The sequence below is a fragment of the Balearica regulorum genome, chromosome 3 (assembly GCF_011004875.1).
Source record: "Balearica regulorum gibbericeps isolate bBalReg1 chromosome 3, bBalReg1.pri, whole genome shotgun sequence".
NCBI classification, from domain to species: domain Eukaryota; kingdom Metazoa; phylum Chordata; class Aves; order Gruiformes; family Gruidae; genus Balearica; species Balearica regulorum.
In genome coordinates, this window is record NC_046186.1 from 122,937,821 (window position 1) to 122,948,842 (window position 11,022).

Below are 11,022 nucleotides of genomic sequence, written 5' to 3' on the forward strand. Positions count from 1 at the left end.
TTTAAAGGCATGTACACCATTGATAATCAGCCCTGGCCAAAGTACAGCGTACATTTTAAACTTTTTTTTTTTCAATGGGATACGTTTGAAATACGGCAGCATTTTAGCGTGAATGTGGAATTTCACTTGGTGCACGAGGGTGGGGCTGTAGCAGCGAAGGAAGGAGCTCTATCTACCGAAGATAAAGCCCCCATCGCCGGCAAGAGATGACTGTAAAACATGTGCAATTCCCAATCCTTCAAACTCCCCCTAATTGCAAATCTGCTCATTGTTTTAACTTATCTCTGCCAGTGCTGTGCTGAATTAGTCCTTTGGAGTCCCTGAATGGGATCAAGGGAAGAGAAGAGGAAAGGAAGGATGGGAATGAGAGCGAATGAGAAACAGAAGAAAGCAAGATAGCCAGAGAAAAGCAAGGGGCGGCGGGGGGGTGTTAAGCGTAATTGCCCTTTGGCTTCCTATGTAATTATGAAAGCTTTTGAACACCCTTGCTGAGCCAGCCCCAAGAACGTTTTCCGCATCCCTGCTGCATGGGAGGCGTCTGGCCTGGTGCTGGGGGTGAAAAGGAAAGAAATGGTTCGGCAGGAATTTACCTCCCTTGTTCGGATGCTTTCTAGTGTGTGTCTTGCCTGGAAACTGGCCCGGTGAATGTCCCCCGCCATCAGGCTCTGTGCCGGCCCCCCAGGGTAGCTCCATTGGTTATCAACCCCCAGTCCCCCCTCAGTTCCCCACTTGTGGGGTGGGAGATCCACCACCTCTGTGAGCACCCCCTTGTTTGGCCCGTTTGGCGCTGTTCTCACCAACAGGCAATCCATGGGAATTTACTCCAGCTCCACCTGATACCTGGAGTATTCCTATTTTTGAATCCTTATCTCCTAATGAGTTTGTAATCTAGAACAGAACAGTACCCCTGCTGTTCTCCAGACTTCTTATCAAATTATTTTGCTATCAGACACATTCAGATGACAGACAAGCTGCTTCGGCCCTGTGTGGGTTCCTGTGCGGCGCTTTTTTGAGTAGGAATGGACCTGAACAGAAATTTTGTGTTACGTTAAACAGGAGAAAAATGAAAACCGCCTTTGCATCGTGTTCTTCAGGCATGTTCCAGGTATAATATTTGGGTGCTGGCTGCCCAATGCTAAATGTGGATATAATTCAGTATTTCTTCTTCTAGTGCCTTTGGGTTAGAAGAAGGCATTTTGATATCCACACACCTCTAATAAACTAAAACCGTAATGAGGCTTTTTCTATTTGTATTGCTCTTTTGTTGTCTCCTACGCGCATTTACTATTGATTTTTGCCAAACTCCCCTATACTGTAACTCTGCAGTTATAAACGGGTGTTATTGAGGGGAACCGAGGAGAGAAAGGATAGCCATAAAATTACTGGTTGCAAACAAACACTGCAGCTCTATTTGGGCGTTTATCAGTAACACCTGGAGATTATTGCATACAACCTTCCTAATCAGTAAATCAGCCAGCCACCAGTTGTTTCCTTAGCCACATCAGACAAAAATGTAACAGCTGTTTAATTTACTTTTTTTATGGTAGGAAATTCATATCCTGAATCATTGATATCTTTATTTTGCAACTTGCTGCCATTAAATTTTTTCTTTTCTTTTCTCTCAGCTTTGCCTGCTATAAAAGACGGGAGAGTCTGCATGCGCGAGGTGGCCTGATGTCATCTTTCAGGATGGTGCCCGCATGGAAACCAAATGAAACTCTCTGGAGCTTTCTTAAGTAAGTTGGGACATCTCCTCAAGTCCAAGGCGGGGGGCACTTGCTAACGTGAGCAGGAACTGAAGGAAGCAGAAGAACAGAGCTGAAGCTTTGCAAGCTCTAGAAACTCTGAAGCAAATGGCTTCAGTTGGCTTGAGACTGTGCAACAGCCAGCTACAACTGAATGCTTTATTGCCGTCTGGAAGTGTTTATTTTCTGAACATAAATTCAAGGGACAGATTCAAGGCATGTCTAGATATAAAGCATATCATCATGTGAGCTAAGCTGACAAGGACAATTTACTGTACCCTGCATTCGTTCTGGGCCAATCGGAAGAGAAGAGGCTATTAACATCCTGAAATTCCCGCTGTTCGGCTCTCCCTGTCCCTTCACTGAACTCAGGAATGGCATGTATTAACCCCTTGAGGGCCTCCCGTGCACGGCGCACATCCAAAGAAGGGACACTTGTTTAGGCCCGGTAGACATATGCAGTATGTCCAGCTCTTATTGACAGCAGCAGCGAACTGCTTTAAAAGCCATGACACGGCTTGCGCTGTCTGGAGGCCCAGCACAGGGTTAACATCTTTCCTAGAGGCAGTTTCGGTGCTGTAGATGAGCATTGACTTACTCTGTTTAAATACGAGAGTTCACTGGTCAGCTTGACCTTGAATTCTCTTGCAAAGACAGGAACAAGTTGACATACTGTTCGTGTTTCCAGTGGCTGCAAAGTTCAGGGAATACAGCGCAACTGCAGCTCACATGCCGTGAGCATCACTTAGAGATGAGAAGGGAAAGTTCATTTCCTACTTTTTAAATCCTGCCAGCCAGAAAAGTAACAAAACCACAAGAGAGTCGGAAGGTAAAGCACAAAGGGCACAACAGCAGATATTGCGGAGGAAAGGTGCCATTCATAGGCGGGAATGTGTTATAATAAAATCCACAAGCAAAAGTCCACAGAGGACTGTTTGCATAGCAGCATTACAGTATCTACATGTGTAAATAGAGGGAACAGCCTTTAAATCCGCGTTGCAGCAGCGGCTGTTGGGTCTTTTACCTGCAGCTGCGCTGCTTGAAGCATTCCTCCTGACTTCTTGAATGTCCTTGTGTAGGACAGCACGATCAGCCCTATTTGAACATTGCAGCTGAGGGAAACGCATTATTCTGGCTCTGAATCTGAATTCTGGTGTTTTCTGTGTACGGCGCTGCAGATGGGAGTTAACTGGTCTCCTTCTTTTCATCCTGTCCCCTCTCTACGTGGTAGGGGGTACAGATTTGGAACAGCAGCTCCTTGCTGCCTCTTGTTCCCTGTGAAAAGCACACCTCTGCACCTCCAGCCCCTGCGTGAGAAAACATAAGCTGGAGCTTTATGGCATGCATGGGGAAAGGCAAGCCTGAGGAGAAAACTCTGTATCATCTTTTCTAGGTTTTCTTTAAAATTGAGGCTGGCTTTAGTACCTGGTGAGGCTGAAGGCACAGCACCCCCAGGCACTCCTGCGGCCACGGATCTGAAGGTAAAAGCAGAAGCAGGAGTAGATGCTGGATCCTGGGTCATGGTCAGCCCCTCAGACAGCCTCTCTGTTTATCACCGTGCCTAAGAACACATGGAGAAAATCCACACATATTAAAAACACACACACTCCCCCCGCAGTTTGGTCCCATTTTTCATTTGGGCCTCAGTCATTCTTCTATATTTTGGCACAGAGTCATGCAGCAGGATCTCTCTGCTATATTGGCATAACGTTCACAGCTGTAATCAAAACATTTGTTCTCCTATCGTCTCCCAAATCACTCGGGGTCTCTTTCTCCCACTGAGGAGCCTGTCTCATTCATAAGCTACTACACGTGGCTTAAGTATTGCAACCTTCCGTACTAGACCAGGATAATATAAGAACCACAAAGAATCATTTATCTGGCATGACATATTTTATGCTCTTGTGTAAGTTTTCCTAAGGGACTTCTGCATGTCCTACTGGGTGACTGTAAAGACACGAAGGACTCAAAGTCATGGGTATCATCTTTATTGCAAGCCCTGGAACACTCAGTACAAAGACAAAGCTGAGTGAATTTAACTTTTCTGAAATTAAGATACCGTATTGTCTCACCAAGTCCTTCCAAAGATCCCTTTAAGAGCAGAGTGGTTTGGGGCTGAAAGGATCCTAGTACTGAAATTGATCTTAATCTTCTATTACTATAGAAATGTTTCTGTGCTTTAAAAATACACTCCTTGGTTCTTACTTTCTGACTACCCTAATCTCAAATTAGCCTTCTGAGCAAAGGTCAGGAGTGCAGGAGTGCAGGTCTTATTGGTTCAATTAAAGGAAATAACACAAAATCACACAGGCTATTGCAGAAGTCTTTGTCAACAACTTCCTGAATACTGAGAGGCTGCTCAGGCATGAGCTGTCTATACAGCCAGATAATGCTGTTATTAGGAACACACTCATGTGAAAATTTTATTTTTTTTTTTAAATATACATTGCTAATAGATACATTCATCTCATAGCTTTCACAGTAAAAATCTTGGATAGTGCTTCTGATTAATTATTAATATTTGTTTTCTTGTTCTTTTTTTCAGTGTGTTTACAACTTGGCCTTGCCCCTCTTTCTGTTTCCCCCAAACGCTGCACATAGCAAAGCTCAGATAACTACACTGGTAGCTGTTGTGCTATTACTCGTCAATGTCCTTAATAATGATGAAATGTTAAGTATAATGTACTAATAAATATTTTGGAGTTGGGGAACTGGCAGGTATGTGGGGAAGGCACTTTGTGTTAACAGTTGATATACTGTTGTTACATTGACGAAAACTGGGGCTACTGCATCTTTTTAAAGTGATTTCTTTTCTTTTCTTTTCTTTTCTTTTCTTTTCTTTTCTTTTCTTTTCTTTTCTTTTCTTTTCTTTTCTTTTCTTTTCTTTTCTTTTCTTTTCTTTTCTTTTCTTTTCTTTTCTTTTCTTTTCTTTTCTTTTCTTTTCTTTTCTTTTCTTTTCTTTTCTGTCTTTGTGCCTGAACATTTGACCCTTGGGGAATAGGACGGAAAGATTGTTTAAACAGCACAGAATTGTTTATTTCAATTTTCTCCCTCTTTTTTCCCCTTTTTCAGTTCTCTTTACAGGTAAATCACTTGCAATATGGGAGAATCTCAGAAAGTTCAGAGGTTTGGGGCAGGAAACGCCTCCCCTCCCCCCCCAAAGTTTGGATTCAGAGCTAAATTTATCTGAATGCTGTCATTTCCCTGCTTTTCCTTCTCTACCTCCTTCACTACATTCCTCTTTCTCCCTCCCCATTCCCAGCCACCCAGATCTTATCCTTTCCTTGACCTGCAGCTCCCCCTCCCTAGCCTTCCACCGCTCTAAAATGTCCGGAGGCTACGGCTGAAGGTGGTAGTTTCTCCTGTTGTTTTTTTTTTTAATTCCTGGGCCGTACTATAATGAGAAATGCTGTATAGTCCTTTGCCCTCAGAGGCTGTCTCCATCAACAGACACTAAAAGCAGGTTCGGTGGCCCCTAAGATGAAAAGGCAGCAGCAGTGCCCAGCAGAGAAGTCCAGGCTTGCTCATGGCTTGCTGGGTGCAAGCGCCCACCAGCGATGCAGCAAAGGGCCCACGTAGGTACGGGCCATTGCAATTTGGTTTAGGTAGAAGGTTTCTAAAATAGGTACGGAAGTTCAGCCAAATTTCCAGCCTGCTCCTGCTTGCTCTGATGCGTTCTGCGCATTTGTATCACTTATCACTATCTTGAACAGTCTGTCCTGGTAGGGAATACCCAGAGTTCAACAAGATCCCACTCTTTTTTCTTTTTTTTTTCCTTTCTTTTTTTTTTTCCTTTCTTTTTTTTTTTAAATATCATAGTCTTGCACTGTGGCTATTCTAGTTTTTCACAGAAGTGGCAGGCAGCCAAAGACTGGAGTCATTATTTGCAAACTCTAAAAATAGAGTCAAGATTTATAGGAAGAAAACAGATATGTCTTGTTATAAAACCATGAATAAGGATTGGCACGAGCATAACGGTTTATTCTTTTTTGATATTCCTTATTGTAAATTGCACTCTGTCTTTCTGGGAGATACACTAGATAGTTACAGTACAGAAACATTTCCTTTACTTGAAAGTGCTGGAGAACTGCAGTTTATTTGTTGTAAAGACTTGATTATTCAAAGGAAGCGATAAGAGATGAGGTAGCCCCTGGGAATTTTGTGCATTGTTGGGCTGGACAGTTTGTTTTTAAAAAAGTATTAGTGATCTTCTTCTGCAGGTCACTGCTGATAAAAATTACATTCAGCGCATCTCTTTGCCCAGCGTAAAGGTGCCTCATGAGTTGCACTTCTGGCTAACATTGCTTGTTATTATAAACTGCGAACATCACATCCCTGATCTGACTAATGGTAATAACACTACGCACACTATCTCCTTCCTCATAGGCTCCAGCCAGGCAGCAACAAAGGGGAAAAAGAAAAGAAGAAAAACAAAAAGGAAGGAAGAAGCACAGAGAAAGAGAGGGAGAGACTTTCACAAAGAGTTAAAAAGGCCTGATGAAATCCTTACAATGTACACCATATGGCTTGACATTTACCAGATTAGTTAAACATTTCTACTGGGGATAAATATTCCTGCACATCGATGTAAAGAAATTGCATGAGACAAGGGCACATACAGCATATTTATGCCATGGAGTAATCTTTTTTATTTTTTTTTCCCTTTTTTTTTTTTTCCCTCCCCTTCCCTTTGCTAGCAGCATTCAGGTTACTGAACACGTAAGGTGCAAGTGTAGTAAACCCAAATTAACCCCCACTCCTGTGCACTCCTGAGCTGCTTGCTAACGTGGCTGCAAATGCAAGCCCCCTCCCAACATCGCCCCAAACGCACTCAAAACTCTCGCCCAAAAAAGTTTTGAATGAGCAATTTTGCTATAAAAACCTCCCCCAACTCTATGGAGAGGCTAAAACATTAAAGTTTGTCAAAATCTATTTCAGGACTTGGGTTGCCTGTGGAGAGATGACTGCGATGGCTGCCAAACTGATTTGAGGTGGGTTGATGCAGAGGAGGTGACTGCTGGTGCCCGTGTCTGGTGTAGACGACTGCTCCTTGGTGAACAGCCCTAAAGCCATAGATTTCATTTGATCTTTGCAAAGGCTAACATCTGTCTGCTGTCATTTTAGTAAGATTGATGACAGGCTGAGACAGGGGAGGAGGAGGGGGAGTGCAGTGGGAGGAAGGCTGGTCCCCGCAGCCCCAACGGCCGTGGCCGAGCCTGCCCGGAGTCGCTGGCCTGAACCCTCTGGTCAGCTGCGGCAGCGGCAGGGAGTCGCTCGTGCACCGCTCCAGCAGTAATTGCGCTGGGTTCTTACAGCAGATTGCAGGAACTCCGAGAAGTAAAGGCAGCATTTTGCACCTTATATATCTTAATAGATTATTCGCGTCACAAGCAACACAGAGCGAAATGTTATGACAACCATAAGACTGTAGTTTACTGTGGCTTAATGTGGCTGGGCAGTGCAGAGTAGAGCTATCAAAAAATATATTATTTCTTTTTTTTAAAGTTTCCGAGAGAAACTAACCTATGTGGACATGCAGCTATTTTTATACAAAACCCTGACTTTTGGCAAACTCTTTCCAGCCTATAGCAGAAAATGCTTACTCTGTTTATTAGTATTGGTATCGCAGTGCCAAAGTAAAAATCATACGCTTTCCAACTTGGAGGCTTTCTTGCAAGCTGATGTCTGAGCTGATGCAATAGGGGAATCTTCTACAAAGGACACATGTCCTAAACGGGGCAGCCAGTTGCTGGCTGCGGCATGCAATACGCCTCGGAAAAAAATAGCTTTCGTACTTGAGCAGGATGAAGTCCATGAATGAATGAGTGAATGAATGACTATCAATGCTGAAATTTGATCTTACGGCAAAATCCTAGAGATTCGGGTTTCACCAGGCGCATGTATGTATACAAAAGGGATCTTGGCGCTTCTGGGAAAGAAGTGCGGTGCGCTGCGCTGCAGGAGAAATGCATAGTGATAGGGTTACTGCCCTCGTGGATTGGGAAGTGAGAAATGTACCTGCGAATCTTAATCCTGATATTAGATTGGAAACCATTGAGGCAAGGGCTGGAAGCGGCCCTGGATCCTCTCTGGGAGCTGGAGGGGAGACGGGTGCATAAACTGGTAAATTTAACAAGCTGGAATTCAAAATATGCCTGACCTAAAACTCCAGGCTGGGATGTGTACGGACTTGGGGGAAAGCTCAGCTCCAGCCCCTCCTGTTGAGATTTACAGTGCTGAGACCGATGCCGTGCACATTTTAACCACACAGTGTCCCATCACGACAAAATGACATGGCACGAGGATGGGATTGCAACTGTGGGCAGGGAAAAATGTAGTTTAGAGTACGAAAACAAGCTGTACACTGCTTATTCTTGTGGGTCAGGGACGAGCAGAGACTCCCACCCAAATGGGAGGGCTGGCTTGGGCCCCACATGAACTTTGTGCTTGGGTGATCACGGGTGCCTGGATTGATAAAGAGTGAGCCAGAGAGATAAATACATGTACGGAGGAAAATAAGAACAGATAATGGATTGGCGTAAGTCGCAGTATATTTCCTCCTAGTGATGAAAGGCTAAGAGTGAGTTATAGATCTTTCCTCACGATAAGAACGGATATTTCTTTTCAAATCATTTATCTATAAGATACTGAGATATTATTTAGGTCTGCATTGGTATTAATCTGGCTCACTGCATTTCCGTCCCGGTCCTTCAGCAGGTGAAAATGTGCTGGTAGGGACCCTAAAGGTTTCATCTGCAGCTCCCGTGGATGAGGAATCCGTTTTTATTGTAGGGAGTGAGACGACAGAGGGGCACATTCAGCCTAGTGTCTCAGGTAAATGTGTCACGGCTATTTATGCATTACCAGAGTTTAAATCTTCGTTTGTTCAGGTCCTTAATGTACGAGAAGCAATTGCTGTAAGTGTTACAAGATCTGTTTACTGCTCTGGGATATAATTAACTTGAAAAAAAGAAAAGAAAAAAAAAAAAAAAGAGGATGCCTGTATGAAGAAAACACCCTCACCTGACAACTTTGATGTAAGAAGAGCCTTCTCCCTTTGACTGCTGGCGCGTCAGGTGAGTGCGCTCAGCCCTTTCATCCCCGCAGTCGAGGCTATATAACATTTACATGTCTCAGAGATACGGCGTACGCACAGTACACGTGTGTGAGGGCAGGTACCTCGGCTTGAAAAGAGAGTTCAGAAAAAGGCAGCATGTTTTTGTCAATGGGGAAAGATTAGAGTACCTGATTTTACAGCTAGAGTAGAGAAATGCTTTCTGTGTGATTAGAAAAGCCATTATTATTATTATTATTATTACTATTATTAATTTTATTATTTTTTAAAAAATATTTACTGAAGGTCCATTCTTCAACCTGCTTCCCCTGAGGGGCTGGGCTGTGCCCTGGGGTGGAGCTGCTGGAGCTGGCTGGAACCTGCCAGAACCGGCCGGAACCGGCTGGAACCAGCTGTGCCTGGCGGGGCAGCTCCCGCCTCTCCTCACAGCATCGAGCTCTCCACAAAGCTGCCTCCAGCTTGAGGAGATGGTGGAAACCTTAGGGACAGGCAACGACACCAGGGCTGAGAGGAAAGGACAGGCAAGCTGGGGCCAGAGCGCAGGGTACGTCGCTGGCTGGACAGTGTCGGCTGGCGCTGTGGGAAGGAGGGGCAGAGGGGCTGGGGGTGTGGGCTGGGCGCCATGTCTGCATGATGGCTCTTTGCCTGCAAAGACGCTTGCAGGTCAAGGGGACTTGGATTTCTGCTAAACAGTCCAGTATATCTTCACCTTGTGTAATCGCAGCTGGAGCCTTTGCTGTCATGCTTTCCCCCTGTAAAACCCCTGCTTTTGAATCTTAAGAGAAATCTTTACAGTGGTCAGTAAATCCTAATGTTGTACTCGTTCTGTTTTATGAGATTTCCAGTAACAAATGGCTTCAGAGATTTGTCACTTGGTGGATCAAACAGCTCTAAGGACATAGCAGACTTGGGCTGAGGGGGGAAGAAGTCAACTGTCCCCATCTTGCTTAAATGAGCTTCAGGTTCAGTACATTAACGTGCTAATAAGGAAGTCTTGTGTTCCCACACTGTTCTTAAAGGCATTCTCACACTGCTGACCTGACCTCTTTAATCCTGGCTTTCCTGAAGGAAAAGCTGATCCATCAGGCCTCCTGTATCTAAAATGCGATGAAAGGAAGCGATGGACCTATTTCTATGCTGGTGTTTCTCAGGTACCCAAGCAGCCTTGTTCTTTTTGTATTCATCTCTCATTTCCCTGGGAAGGGAAGAAAAAAACAAAAAAGGGAAAAAAAACCCCTAGATGTGAGGGCTCAAATCACTAAAGATGAGAAACAGCAAAAGGAAATAAAGAGGTCACACACCTAAGTTAGCTTATGATTAAAAAGAAATTAGTGGGGCTATTTTTAATTTGTTTAAATATATTACTTTCTATTAAAAAGGTCTTTATATTTCACTAAGTATGAGATGAAGTGTGTCACCAGAGGAAGATTTTTCAGTTTTAGTCTCTTTTCTCTTAAACAATTAGAAGTCAAAGAAACTTCACTGAAGTCATGAATGTGAAGCCAGTGGAAATGGCAGCAGAGTGGGACTTTTCCTCTACAGTTCAGAGTGCTCGCCTTCCAGTTTGCAAGAATTCAGGGAAGAAAAACATAAGCTGTGCACAACAGGTACGTTGTGGGTAGATCTGTGGTACCCCAAATATGAGCCTCAGGATGTTGTGCGGCCTTGAGATGCAAAACGCTACATGCCTGTGCTCATACCCATCCCAACGAGCTGGTGAGAGCCCTCTTGGAGGCTGAAGTGCATCTCATATCTGAGTTGTGTTGCCAGAGCTTACATCTTTTTTTGTTAAATCTGCTGGGCTGTGGATATTTTCAGGCTGCAGCTGACAGAAATTAGAAAGGATAGTTGTGAATGAAGTTTTGTAATGCCAGAAGTCTATGATGGAGGTTTGTAATCAGTGCACAAGCTAAACGGTGATCTAACTGTTCTAAGACTTTCCATGAGATTGCTTGGTTTCCATTTTTCCTCTATATTTTCACTTCTGGAATATCTCTTTTGTTAAATGGAGTGCTTTAAGAGTAAGCAAAGCAATTGGGTAAGTCTCCACAAACCTGTGAGGCTATGAGGGAAATCCACCCATAATATTAATAATAATAATAATCCACCATAATAATCCACCCTATGAAAAAAAATGAAGTCTTGGTTAGGAATTTGTCCCAAAACTCCAAAACAGTGCAAACACCCTCAGTTTCTTGTTTC